This window comes from Camelina sativa, chromosome 3, assembly GCF_030686135.1.
Source record: "Camelina sativa cultivar CO46 ecotype springtype chromosome 3, ASM3068613v1".
Lineage (NCBI taxonomy): Eukaryota > Viridiplantae > Streptophyta > Magnoliopsida > Brassicales > Brassicaceae > Camelina > Camelina sativa.
In genome coordinates, this window is record NC_141882.1 from 13,694,406 (window position 1) to 13,707,955 (window position 13,550).

The 13,550-nt window shown below is 35.4% G+C and overlaps 4 pseudogenes; all 4 read left to right on the forward strand.

The window, feature by feature from the left end:
* Positions 1-1,080: 1,080 nt before the first annotated feature.
* On the forward strand, positions 1,081-2,334 carry LOC104778991 (putative F-box protein At1g33020 pseudogene; annotated as a pseudogene).
* Positions 2,335-3,380: 1,046 nt separating this feature from the next.
* LOC104778992 (putative F-box protein At1g30925 pseudogene) lies at positions 3,381-4,519 on the forward strand (annotated as a pseudogene).
* A 1,686-nt stretch (positions 4,520-6,205) lies between these two features.
* LOC147946891 (F-box protein At3g57590 pseudogene) lies at positions 6,206-7,643 on the forward strand (annotated as a pseudogene).
* A 4,459-nt stretch (positions 7,644-12,102) lies between these two features.
* Positions 12,103-13,461, forward strand: LOC104778993 (F-box protein At1g31080 pseudogene; annotated as a pseudogene).
* Positions 13,462-13,550: the final 89 nt, after the last annotated feature.

Here is a 13,550-nt window from a genome sequence, read left to right on the forward strand (position 1 = left end):
TAGTACATTTACAGAATTTAGTTAGAAGTTTAATATTATCACTATTTAAAAAAAAAAAAACAGGGTGTTAAAAGATAAAGAAGAGTAGAGATAGAAAAAAATGTGGGACAGAGGAGATGGGTGGAGATTACACAATAGCCCTGCGGCGTGGGTTTGTGGTTTGGTTAGAGGAGAGAGGGTGGAAAGAGACGAGAGAGAAGCATGAGTTTTTCTTTATTTATTATATTCTATACAATCTAAAAAAAAATTGGCTAATTAAAATTTGTTTTTAAAAAAATTTCAGATAAATAAAAATCTATGTTTTTTTTCTTTACAATTTGATATGCATTTGGTTTGATGATTTTATTTGATAATGTTAAATATTTTTTACAAATTGTGTATCCGTACACTATATTAAGTGTACATATGTGTGTACACGTCTGTACACATTATTAAGTGTACAGATGTTTGTACACATTATTAAGTGTACAGAATTAATTTGTTTAATTCTTAAGGTTTTGGATGTTTATACCACAATGGTTTTGTAAAAATTACATCTGTACATTTAATAATGTGTACAGACATTTGTACACTTAATAAGGTGTATAGACATGTGTATACTTAAAATGTATACGGATACAAAAGATTTATATAATATATTTAAAAATTATTAAACAAAATTCATATCAAATTGTGAAGAAAAAACTATAGATTTTTTTTTGTATGTAAGAAGTTTTCTAAGAAAAATTATATTGATTTGAAAAGTCAAGAAATAAGAAGAAAAAGAGAGTAATTGTATAATGGCATGAAATGTAATTAAGAAGATTGTTGAATGGCAAAAAAAGCTGAGAAAATAGTCAAAATAGTGTTAAATGTGAGTTTATCTAATTGTAAATAGCGAATGTATATTCTTCCTAATTATGTTTGAAAAATGTATCATTTTGCCAAATATCTGTAAAATCAAAGGATGCTGATCGGTTAAACCAAAATCACACTGAATAAACCAAATCGATCCTTGATTTTGTTTGGAATTAATGCCCTAGCTAGTCCACGAACTCTATATACCGGAGTCACCTCGTACGATAACCAAATACAACGATCATGAGTAGTGAAAAAACTTTAGATTCCATCCCAATCGATCTCTTTCACGAGATCTTCTCGAGATTGCCTTCAAAGTTAGTCGGGAGGTGTCGTTGCGTTTCGACGCGATGGGCGTCCATACTTGGCCATCAAGATTTCACCGAGCTGTTCCTAACCAGGTCCTCGACTCGTCCACGTATCTTATTCGCCCTCCAAAAATACAACGGTGAATGGCTCTTCTAATCGTCCCCTCACCCTCATCAGAATACATATGAGAAGTCTATTGTAGTATCCGTCGATTTTCATACCAAGTTCCATAAAAGCAGATGTAATCGTATTTGTAGCTATGCCTCTGGTTTGCTCTATATTTCAGATGTGTGGATCTCAACAAAAAGTAAGGATGAGGATTCAATGCCTGTGATATGTAACCCACTCACGGGACGGTATGTGAGCTTACCTAAACTGAGAACGAACAAGCAGTCGAGAAGCTTTTTGGGGTTTGATCCAGTTGACAAGCAATACAAGGTATTACTCATGAACGGTATAGTTAATTATGAAACGGTTCATCATATTCTGACATTAGAAGCTGGAATAATGAGGTGGAGGGTGATCCAATGTCCTTTTACCCATAAGCCTTTCGGTAAGGGCATTTGCATTAATTGGGTTTTGTATTATTTAGCTGAACCAACTGATAAAAGTTCTAATGTGATAGTTTGCTTTGATGTTAAGTCTGAGAATTTTAAGTTTATTAAAGCAAAATGCTTTTATCAGTTGGTAAACTATAAGGGTAAATTAGGTGGTATAACGTTGAAGTATGACAACGATAGTCGACAGGGTGCCCATGGTAATGTTTTTAGATGGCCTAACCTTGAGTTGCCTATGTGGGTTCTAGAGGATGTCGAGACACAGAAATGGTCGGAATTTTTCTTCCCTTTTCCGGATGCTGGATTCTACAAACATCTTTCCGTTCTTGGTGTGACTGCTACAGACGACATTGTTTTTTCCTATATCTGGACATCTAATTATTATGTTTACTTCAGCCCTGAGATGAACACTCTCCAACGTGTCAGCTTAGGTGTTGGAGATGAATATGGTACAGTTAATGTTTTTGTAGACCATATAGAAGACCTTAGTGTTAACATTCTCAAGTCAAGCATATTTGATCTTAGAGGCTTATGATCCTTTGCGAGCATTTACAAATTTGATCGATGCTTCCTGTTGAAATATATACATGTTCCAAACTTGATTGCTTCCATTGCTATACAAGTCAGCTAAAAATCTCTCTAATTTCTACAAAATGTTTTTTTTTCTTCTCTATGTAAAAATCAATTTATCAAAGAAAACCTTAAGAAATTAAGATTTTATTCAAGTCAGAGTCATGCCTATAGTTGTCTACGTAATATTTCTAGTCTATGAGTGTGAGAAATTAAAACTGGTTTACAGGTCTTCTTATTTTCATTTGAACACATCAACATTAGATACAATAAGTTGAATCATTGTCGAATCAAAAAGCTTTTCAAGGGAGGTTTCCACTAGTGAATACTTGCTTTACGATGTACTAGTGAATCTTTTTTATGCTCCAAAGCCTTTTCACATCATTTAAATCTGATATCGGTGGAAATCTCTGACATTAGTGAAGAGCAAGGGCGAGCCTCCATACTTGTTGCAACAATCAATGGCGTCTTGATTCATTTTTTGTGGAGAGAAATAATAGTTTTCGATACAAAATGGGAAAAAAGCGTCACTGGCCAATGTTTCTCCAACTATTGGACTCTTAAACTCTCGGATATAAAGATGAATGAAAGAACTTGTTTTCGAACTTAATACAATGAGACCTAAAGATGAATGAAACAAACAGAAAACAGAGTAAAAGGAACGTAATACCCACGAATATCTACTATTTTAATAGTAACACTTGGTTATAAGATTCCAAGCGATTCATTATCCTTAAGAGGTAGCATAATCAATAATAACAACTTATTCCTATCGACTCTGTTTCCCAACAAAGAACGACTAAACCATAAGCATGACGTTCATAGCAGGACTACCAATGTCTTCTTCACAATTCTATGCTCGATGCTAATTCCACTGGAAGTAGTAAGTTTTATTATCATAGAAGTGATACATACAAATTGACAACTACCTATCAAGTGTACCTAGAAAATTAAAGAACGTACGCCACAGTTTCGTGAAACTGAATTTGATTTGCGAAAACGAACCGAATATGTTGAGTTTTACCGGTCTGAACTCGTAACGGACCAAGAATCAAAGTGAATAGCAAAAGGTTACTGATCGGTTTATGCCTTTGAACCGATATCGAAATGAATAAGTTTGCCCTAGGCGAAGTTTCGTACTCTATCTCTCCCCATCACCATCAGATAAGAAAATACAACACAATGATCATGGAAAGAGGGGAAATATCATATTCTATCCCAACTGATCTCATTATCGAGATACTCTCGAGGTTACCGTCAAGTTCAGTCGCGAGGTTTCGTCCATATTTCAAGAACTTGTTCCTGACAAGATCCTCGACTCGTGCACATCTCTTGATTGGGATCCAACGATGCCGTGCGTTGAGTTTCTTCTCGTCGCCTCATCCTGACTATCCATATGAAAAGTCTTCACTTGTCGTAGCCCCTGATTTTCATATGAAGTTTTCTGATAATATGCTGGCAAGCTTTCGTTGCGTTACCTCTGGCTTGATATATTTTTCTAGTATGCGTATCTTAAAAGGAGATGACAAGGATGAAGTACCTGTCCTGTGATATGTAACCCTATCACGGGACAGTATGCCATCTTACCTGTCTTGACGAGGAACATAAAGATTTTCAGTTATTTAGGGTATGATCCGATCGATAAGCAATTCAAGGCGTTGGCGTTCATTGCTTATCTATCTTGTTCTGATGTTCATGTAATTCTGATAGTACTAGGAACTGAAAAACTGGGATGGAGGAAGATCCATTGTCCCTTTACCCATCATCCTTCTTCTGAAGGGATTTGCATCAATGGGGTTTTGTATTACTACGCTCTCCAACTTGAAAATCATGACAATGTGATTGTTTGCTTTGATGTTAGGACTGAGAAATTCAAATTTATTGATGCGAAATTTGTTCGCGATCAAGTACATGATATTATTAACCTGAATTTGATAAACTATAAGGGTAAATTAGGTATGATTTATTGGCCGAGTCGTCGTATTCTTTCTGGTGAAGCTGGTACATGGTTTGACCTTGAGTTGCTTATGTGGGTTCTAGAGGATGTTGAGAAAAATGAGTGGTCAAAATATGTCTATATTTTGCGAGAGAATGAATTCTATAATAAATACTACTATGGTTTAATCGTTGGAGTGACTGCTACAGGTGAAATTGGTTTTTCTAAGACGAATGCATCTAGACCGTTTTATATTTACTACTTCAATCCCGAAAGGAACACCCACCAAATTGTTGAAATTCAAGGCTAAGAGGGTAGTATAGTTTTCGCTATTGTAGACTATGAAGAAGATCTAAATGTTAACGATGCAAAGGAACTCATGTCAAGCTCACTAAACCGAGGCCTAGATATCATCAGAAAAAGGCCTATAACCACAACGCCGTCTACTCCATCTGTGAAGAATTAGAATCCGACAGTCCAATGGTGAAGAATACGCAGCCCACAATCCTCCTAGAGTGAGGACATGTTTCGATCTGTTGTTGGCCAATCTGATCATGGAAACCAAAATAGTCTACCTATTGTGTTTGTGAGTGTGACTCTTCATTTACAGGTTTTCGTGTGGGTTTTCTCATTTACGTTGGCTTAGCATTTTGTTCTCTCTGGTAACATTACTTTGGAGTTAGAGCAATCTAAGGTTTTATTAATAACATTCTTTTTTTTTGTTCGTAATGTCAGTATTTACAAGTTCTTTTAAAATCTCTCTAGTCTCTATCGTATATTTCTTTTTCTTTGCTATGACTTTGAAATTACTAAATTACCAGAAAAAAAAAAAAAAAAAAAAAAAAAAAACCTCACATGCAAAAACACTAGTTCAAGTCGCTGGTAACATGTTTCAACTGATATTGTATTTGTATACAAGAGTTGCTAGTTATTCTTTTTACGTGTGGAAAATAATGCTGATGTGTTTAAGAAATTCAGATATAAAAAGAAAAGTGAGCATTATGCATGAACTATATGTATGTAAATACTTTGATTAGCAAATTTGTATCAGATTATTATATTACATATCAAGATTTTATCTTCAGTAAAACAGAAATGGATTTGGTAAGAGGTTCTTGGCTGCATAATGGATTTGGCAAGAGGTTTTATTTTTTCAGGAAAAATATATACTGAGAAAGTTCTTCTTAATTAGCTCTCCCCAATCCTCCAGAGTTATATATATACGTGATTTAAAATACAGTCTATACGGAGACGACATTCTTTAGCAATGTGTCAAATGTTGAAGATGGATGCTCTGTCACATTGCGATCTCTACGATCACTTTGACAATTGCTATAACTTCATTACAAAAAGGTTAATGAATTTTAAAGTACGACACGATTTCATAGAACATTCTAGTTGCTCCATCTCTGTTGAACTTATGATGTGGCCCAAAGCAAAAAAAAATGTGGCCTTTTCTTACAATTTAAAAAAAAAAAAAAAAAACTAAAATCCTTTCAAAAAAATAAAGGAAAACATTAGATATATGAAAATGTGGCCTTAAAATCACCAAAAAAAATAGTATGGTTTAAAATCCATTAGATATATAAAAATGTGGCCTTAAAATCACCAAAAAAATGTGGCTCTAAGCGTTGGCTTATCCAGCCAGTCCTACGGGATGTAGGATTAGATTATGTTATTGGCTCAAAAGCTTAGTTAGACTTTGTGACTAATATAAACAGTAAACATTTTTATTTACATTTCTTTAGTCAAAGAATTTTTTTTAGCTTTATCAAAAAAAAAAAAACACAACTTCACTTTTGTTAACTCTGTTTCTTAACCCCAAAAGGCCAAGAAAGCCAACTAAACCCCGAGAACCAACCCAAAACAAAAACTGCTGATTGGTTTATGCCTTTAAACCGAAATCGAGTTGTATAACCATATTTGGTTTGGAATAAATGCCCTAGGAGAACCCTTCCCAACTGATCCATGAATTGTACCCTAGAATTTATGTATATCCGATAAGGCAAAAACAACAATCAAGTGTAGAGGTTTAGCTGTATCCATCCCAACTGATCTCATGCTTGAGAAACTTTCTAGATTGCCTCTAAAGTCCATCGGGAGGTTTAGCTGCGTGTCTAAGCTATGGGGGTCCATGTTTCGCCGTCCATATGTCACGGAGTTGTTATCGGCTCGTCCACGTCTCTTATTAGCGGTTGTACGAGACGGTGAGTGGAGCTTCTTCTCGTCCCCTCAGCCATCAGATCCATATGGGAACACTTCTCCTGTAGCAACCGCGTATTTTCAAATGAAGTTGTTCTCTGAAGACATGATCCCTTATGGTCGTAGCTATACTTCTGGTTTGATCTATTTCCCTGATATGTGGATCTCAAAATTTTCAGTACCTGTGATATGTCACCCTTCCACGGGACAGTATGCGATCTTACCTAAACTGTATAGCTTCAGGAAATCAACAAAATTTTTAGGGTTTGATCGTATTGGCAAGTAATTCAAGGTATTGGCCGAGGCTTATCCGTTTTCTGATGAAAGGGTTCATCACAAAGTTCTGACATTAGGGACTGGAAACCTGAGGTGGAGGAGTGATATACACTGTCCTGCGTATGATCGTTCTTTGTCTGATGGGATATGCATCAATGGGGTTTTGTATTACTTAGCTAGCACGGTTTGTGAATCCTCTTATGTGATAGTTTGCTTTGATGTTAGGTCTGAGAAATTCAAGTTTATTGACGCAAGTTGCTTTTGTGATCAATATAGTTATAAATTGATAAGTTATAAAGGTAAACTAGGTGGGATTAGTTGGAGTTATGTCGGCAATACCCTTGAGTTGCGTATGTTAATTCTAGAGGATGTTGAGAAACATGAATGGTCGAGATACGTCTACTCTCTGGGGGAGAATGCAATCGTTGATCCCAAAAATGTTGACATCGTTGGAGTGACTGCCGCCACTGGTGAAATTGTTTTGTGTGAGAAGTATAGATCATCTAGACCGTTTTGTGTTTTCTACTTCAATCCCCAGAAGAACACTCTCCAAAGAGTTGAAATCCAAGGTCTTGAGAAGAAAAGTAAAGTTTACGCTTTTTTAGACTATGCACAGGATTTAAATTCTCACGATACAAAGCAACTCTTGTCAAGCCTAGTTAACCAAGGCATAAACATCAGTACGGAACGGCCAAAACAATAACTACTTACGTAGGCATGACCTCTGCAACTCTGCTCCACCTGTGAAGAACAACTAGCCTACAGCCAACCCAAATTCTGGCAGTTAGAGTGACTTGTCGTTTAAAAGTTTCGTGTTGGTTTTATCATTATGTGGACTTAACATTTTGTTCTTTCTGGTGAGTGGTGAAACATTACCTTGGTGGGAGTTGTGAGCAAACTAATGAATGCTTAAAGTTTCTTTTAAGACCTCTACAAATAAACTTGTTTGCTTTGAATTTAGTTTTACGAATTAATTACTAGGGAACAAAAGAACTCTTAAGAAAAATTGGTTCAAGCGGGCAAAATTGTTTCAATATTTGTATAGATAACATTTGAAGAAGAGATACATCCTGCTTGTCTCTTACTTGAACCATACTTGTTATAAATGTAGAGTTCTTCAATGAAAATATATATTTCTGGTGCTTGTCTACTGAACTACTAAGGACATCTGTAGTGGAGGTTGTTCATGTAGTTACTCTTATTAAAAAAATAATAAAAAGATGAGAAAGAAAAGTAAAGAAAGAGTAATGTTCCTTGTTGGAGAATTTTAAGAACGTTTTGAGAAACGTTTCTCGACACGTGTCGTTCACTTATTGGCACATATTTTTAAAAATAAATAAAAAATAAAAATGTGTAATAAAAATATTTTTTTTTGTTTTCTGAGCAACGTTTACCCGTTCTCGACTAAAGATGGTCTAATAGCGCATAAACATATTTAGATCTTGAATAACATTTGGCTTCTAAACTACTAATAGCGGATAACACATTTAGATTTTGAATTTACCTTTTCCTTTTAATTTATTTATTTATGGTGTATTTCCTCTATGGAATAACACTTGGCTTCTAAGATACATTATTTTTCCTTTGTGCACGGTGCACCATCTCTCATATTGTTCAAGGATTTGTTTTTCTTCTATCAGTGTTATTACCATTGCTACTTGGAACCAAACATGTTTCTTAAACTTTCATGGATGACATTTTGAATTCCTAATCAGTTGTATCAGAGAATGAAATTGAGTCCAAAGATCAATGTAATAATATATTCTAAAGCTTGATGCAAATTCTTTGATCCCAAAACCTGTGAGTATCAAGGAACTCATCACAATGGAAAGAGCTTGCAACATGTCATAAGAATACATAACAATTAACACTGAACAGATTCAATACATGCTCCAAGATCTTATCCATGAGATTCTTAAAATTAATGGAAAACAAAAACACACACCCACCCACATACACATGCACACACACACACACTCCTTTACCATTTTTAAACAAAAATTAATGTGCAATAATATTCATTATACAAATCATGTCACAGCCAAATTAGCAATAAAATGTAGATATATTAGAATATGTACGTTTTCTTGTCCAAATTCCAACAATTTTTTTTCTTCCTATCATTCTCATGATATTCATCATTTTCATAAAAACTTCGAAGCGCAATGCAAGATAGAATATTACTATTTTAGTAAAACAATTTCTCAAAAAAAAAAAAACCTATAACTTATGACAGTTTGATGTCTTCAATTTTTTCTTCTATTCTGTTAAAGTCTCTCATCCAATATTTGTATGCATAACATTTGAAGAAGAGATACATTGTGCTTGTCTCTTACCTGAACCATACTTGTTTTTTTTTTTTAACAGCTGATTGCATTAATAACTTTTAATGTGATCCTTATGGAGGAGATTTACAATGAAACTGGGAACATATTGGTAATTTACAATCAATGAATCTGAAATATCTTCTTTTGCTAGACGGTCTGCAACCATATTGTTGTTTCTTGGCGTCCATTGGAAATATACGGAACTAAACCTCTCTTTCCACAAGTTGATATCTCTTACCCAGTTGTGTAATCCGAAATTTTTGCTGCTGCCTTCAGTTAGTCGCTTCACCAGTTTATTTTCTCCCTCGAAAACCACATTTTTGTATCCTTTATTCCAGACTTGTTGCATTTCTAATAGGAGCGCTTGGAGTTCTGCTTCCAATGGTCCTGTACATTTTTGTCCTACATCGATAGTAGCTTCTAAGAAAAATCCATTTTCATCACGTAAAATCCATGCTGCCTTTGATGGTCTTCCATCACCTAGTAAGCGACATTTATAGTTGCATTTAATATAACCTATGTTCGGTTTTTTCCAAGATGAGCGTTGTTGTGTTTGCTGTCTTGCTGTGTTTTGGTGCGAATCATCTGTAGACCTGGTGTCAGCCCATTCAGTTGGTTCCGTAATAGCTTTTTGAATATCCATTTGCCAAAGAATTGTTCTCCCTTGATAGAAAAGCATATTTCGACTTTTCCATATTCTCCAAAGTATCCAAAGAGGCAGTTGGTTGTGCAAATTGGACAAGTTGGTATTGCTATTGTATTCCATTATCATCTTCAATTTCTCTGTGAATGGAATTGTTGAATCAAGGAGACCAGAATGTGAAAATACTGTACCTCGCCATATGTTACTTGCATGCTGACATGTGAAGAAAAGATGATCTGGAGTTTCTTCAAAGGCATTGCATTTGGAGCATATTGGATCTCTTAATATTCGCCTTTGATATAGAATGGATTTAACGCCTATGGTTTTTGTTATTAATCGCCATAGAAAGTGCCTTATCTTTGGTGTTGTTTTCACCCGCCATGCTGCTTTTTTGAGTTCCTCGGATCCTGCAGGTGGATTGAAGTCTTGTATGTTGTTTTGGAGATGTGTACTTAACCAGTATCCAGACTTTACAGTATAGAAACCTGTCTTTGTGTAATGCCATCCTAGCAGGTCTGAATTTGATTGGGAACTTAGTTTGATGTCTTTTATTAAGGCAACATCCTCTGGAACAATGAACTCTTCCAATAGATCTAAGTTCCAAGTCTTTGTGTCTTCGTTTATCAATTCGTTAACTGAAGTGAAACCTGATGCCCTGTTCTCTATAGTTGTTGCCGCTCTTGGAGGATGTGCTGGTATCCGTGGATCCTTCCAGATATTTGTTTTTTTCCCATTCCCAATTAAGAAACGCATTCCTTTCTTTAATAAGTCTCTACCTTCCATAAGTGAACGCCATACAAAAGAAGGTTTCTTCCCGAGTGGTGCATCTAAGATATTAGAGTCTGCAAAGTATCTTCCTTTCAATAATCTTGACAACAGGCTGGTAGGTGTTTGTAGTACTCTCGAGACTTGCTTTGCCAACATTTCTACATTAAAATGTTCAATATCTCGAAATCCTAAACCCCCTTCTTTCTTTGGTAAAGCAAGACGTTTCCAGGCTAGCCAATGCATTGATCTTCTGTTTGTTCCTTTCTTCCACCAGAATTTTGCTAATAAACCATTGATGTCTTCAAAAATTCCTTTAGGCAGCTTGAAACAATACATTGTATAAACTGGAAGGGCAAGAGCTACTGTTTTAATTAGTATTTCTTTACCCGCATCTGAAAGCAGTCTGTTTGACCAACCATTTGTCGTCTTCTTGACTTTCTCAACAATGAAGTCGAAGATCTCCTTCTTCTTTCTGCCAATTTGTTCTGGTAGGCCTAGATACTTTCCACAACCTCCATCATTATGAATGTTGAGTATCCTCCTCAGTCTTGTCTTCATGTGTGGATCAACTTTAGAGCCAAAAGTTATCGCTGATTTATGTAGATTTACTGCTTGTCCTGACACCAATTTGTACTCAGATAGGATATTCATTATCGTTGAGCAGGACTTTGTGTGGGCATGACAAAAGAAGAGAGCATCATCTGAAAATAATAGATGGTTTATCTTTGGACCAATATTGCTTATTTTCATTCCCTTAAGCTTCTTGGATGCTTCTGCTTTCTGTAAAAGATGACTCAGGACTTCAGAGCATAAGATGAAGAGATAAGGTGATAGAGGGTCACCTTGGCTTATACCCCTTTCTGGTGTTATCATTCCCACTGGTGTGCCATTTATCAATGTAGAAAAAGTGACTGATTCCACATATTTCATTATCCATCTGATCCATTTATTATCAAAACCCATATGATGCACTGTATCACGGAGAAATTGCCATTCCAGTATGTTGTATGCCTTAGATATGTCCGTTTTAACTGCCATACTTGTTATAAATGTGAAGTTCTTCAATGAAAATGTATACTTGTGGTGCTTGTCTTCTAAGCTACTAATAGCGCATAAACATATTTAGATCTTGAATAACACTTGGCTTCTGAGCTACTAATAGCGGATAACACATTTAGATTTTGAATTTACCTTTTCCTTGTAATTTATTTATTTATGGGGTATTTCTTCTATATAATAACACTTGGCTTCTAAGATACATTATTTTTTCTTTGTGCATGTTGCACCATCTCTCATATTGTTCAAGGATTTTTTTCATAGAATATTGTTCAATTCTATTCTATTCTATTCTGTTAAAGTTTCTCATCCAATACCCCCACCCACCCTCCCCACATAAAGTTGAAATGTATAATATAGAGATTATTTTTAAGAAATACATATATATTTCTTTATAGAAAATAATGTGGAGGGATACAAATTAATGCAAATCAATGATAATCAGTGAAAAATTTAGTAAAAATCTTAGAAGCATTTTAAAATCTCTTCACTTTTAAAACCAATAAATCTACACAAATTCATCTCCCAATAATATGTATTCCATTTTTATATGTATAAATTTCAGAGACTCTTCAATATGTATTCACATCTCTCTCTAACAAGTAAATTAATATAACGATTATGACTAGAGGAGCAAACTCAGTTTCCCTCCCTAATGATCTCATTCCTGAGATACTCTCGAGATTACCTGCAAAGTCAATAAGGAGGTTTCGCTGCGTGTCGAAGTTATGGGCGTCTATTATTTGCCGTCAAGATTTCACTGAATTGTTCCATACCAGATCTTCATCTAATTCACGTTTCTTAATTGGGGTCGAACAAGACGGTGAGTGGAGCTTCTTCTCTTCTCCTCAGCCTTAGAGTCATTATGAGAAGTCGTCTCTTGTAGTAGCCGACAGTTTTCATATGAAGTTCTCGAAAGACATGTATCCTTACTATTGTAAATATGTTTCTGGTTTGACTTATTTCCCTAATACGCGAATCTCAAAGGATGGGGGAACAAAAAAAATGCGGAGCCCAAATGATGGAGACTATAAAGTGCGTGTGATATGTAACCCTAGCACGGGACAATATGCGATCTTACCACCTGACCTCAACAAAAACTTCGATGGTTTTTTAGGGTTTGATCCCATTGGCAAGCAATTCAAGGTTTTGGTCTTGAACAATAGAGTTTCTGATGAATTGAGTTTTGATATTCTGACATTAGGAACTGAAAATATGAGGTGGAGAAATATCCAATGTCCTTTACCCCCATTATCCTCCTTTTTGGAGTGGAGAGATATGCATCAATGGGGTTTTGTATTATTTAAGTCAATCACCTTTTGACACCTATGATGTGGTAGTTTGCTTTGATGTTAGGTCTGAGAAATTTAAGTATCTAAATCTAAACTCAGACTGCCCTAGTAGATCTTGGGCTACTAAATTGATAAACTATAAGGGTAAATTAGGTGTGATTAATTTTGAAGATGATTATAATGGTGGACTTCCCCTTAAGTTATGTATGTGGGTTGTAAGGGACGTTGTGAAACATGAATGGACAGCATATGCTTACACTTTGAGGGGTGAGAATAAAGTCAATCGAAACGACTATGTTTCTATTGTTGGTGTGACTGCTTCTAATGAAATTGTTTTGGCGAACAATATTGCATCTAAACCATTAAATGTTTTCTACATTAATCCCGAAAGGAACACTCTCCAAAGTGTTGAAATCCAAGGTGTTAGAGTAGAAAAAGAATCAGTACTTTACTACTACTTTGTAGATCATGTCGAGGACCTTAGGTTTGATGTTATGAAGACAGCATATGCTGCAACATCTATAAGTGCACCAGAACAGAGAACATCAACATCATCTACGGAAGAAGATCATCAAGTGAGGAACGTGGTTCACCTGGAACAAGATCGTTAAACGTTTGAGAGCGTTAAAAAATTTGATGCTTCGTGTCTTTTAGAATATGATTAAAATTTAAAGGTGTCAAAACCTGATTGTTTACCTTACCTCTCAAGTTAGCTGAAAATGCTCTCGTGACCCAAGTTGTATTTGTATTCTCTCTTTGTGGCTGTAAAAATTAAGT